Genomic DNA, 1,179 nt, shown 5'->3' with positions numbered 1-1,179 from the left:
TCTCGCAGTGTACACAGTCATGCTGCTGAGGCCGTCCATGGTGGCTCCTTGCGGCTGTTTAATAGCACGATAAGCCAATGCGACAGCCCCGGACTCCCGTGGTGGCCGTAGGTCAAGGCGCAGCAAGGGCCGGGTGTCGCGCGGAGGTGTGAGACTGTGCAAGCCATTGGAGGCTGCCCCACCCCACTCTGTGTGTGGCTATCCCTCCCATAGCTAAGGCCCATGTAGTAATAGAAATCCCAAATCTTATATAGGAAAAGAAAAAGGACCATGCTAGTACCAGTATGCATGAACAAATAGTTTATGTCTCCTTTAATCCATAGTTTCCAACCTGCCACCTACTCCTGCCTCCTGAGATGCCAGCCGCCGCCCGCCTTCTATCGCCCGTCGGAACTCTCGGTTCATAAGAGAGGGGTACAGGTAACCGCCGTCGCATCAATAGGCCTTGCACACCGATCCATGGGCGTATTGCCGGCTGATGAAAGAGCTGCCAAACTATATATGTATATATATATAAAGATCAGTTCATTCTTCACGTTATATTAGTTTGTGCCAATCAAACTATACGTATAACAGAAATCGTTGAAGTACAAACATTTGCAACTAAGGCTGCCCGTAATTGTAATATCATAGGTAGTACTATGCATATCAACTAAGCATTTTTGATGAGGTGGCATAGAATTAAATGAAGAAAGAGATGGTTGAGTATCATATCATGATACCGTATCATATGAAATGATGTGCTACTATGTGTCATGCATAGGGCTGGACGGAACGAGCAGGCTTCTGGGCCCGCTCGTGGGCCCGTACGGTCCAGGACCGATGGGAAAGCTGGTCGGTCCAGGCTTCAATGTTCGGCCCGAAAAAATGTCGGTCCGGCCCGGCAATTCACCGAGCCGCTTGGTCGGACCAACAAAACGCAGTCACCGCCGTCCCCGTTCCTCATCGTCGCGGCCACCGGCAGCCTCCGGGTGAACCACCATGTCTCCAAGCTTCCCCTCTCCTTCCTCCCTCTCCTCCCCGTGCGGCGTATCCTCTTGCAGCTGGTCGCCATCGCTGTCGTGCGTGCACTGTCGCCGATCCGTAGTTCTCGAACATGGCATCAATCCCAACCGTGGCACCAATTCCTGCGGATATTGCAGCTGCATGAGCTGAAATCGTGCCATGACACGAGCTGTG

The sequence above is a fragment of the Triticum aestivum genome, chromosome 1A (genome assembly GCF_018294505.1).
Source record: "Triticum aestivum cultivar Chinese Spring chromosome 1A, IWGSC CS RefSeq v2.1, whole genome shotgun sequence".
Taxonomy (NCBI): Eukaryota; Viridiplantae; Streptophyta; class Magnoliopsida; order Poales; family Poaceae; genus Triticum; species Triticum aestivum.
This window is presented reverse-complemented; position numbering follows the sequence as displayed.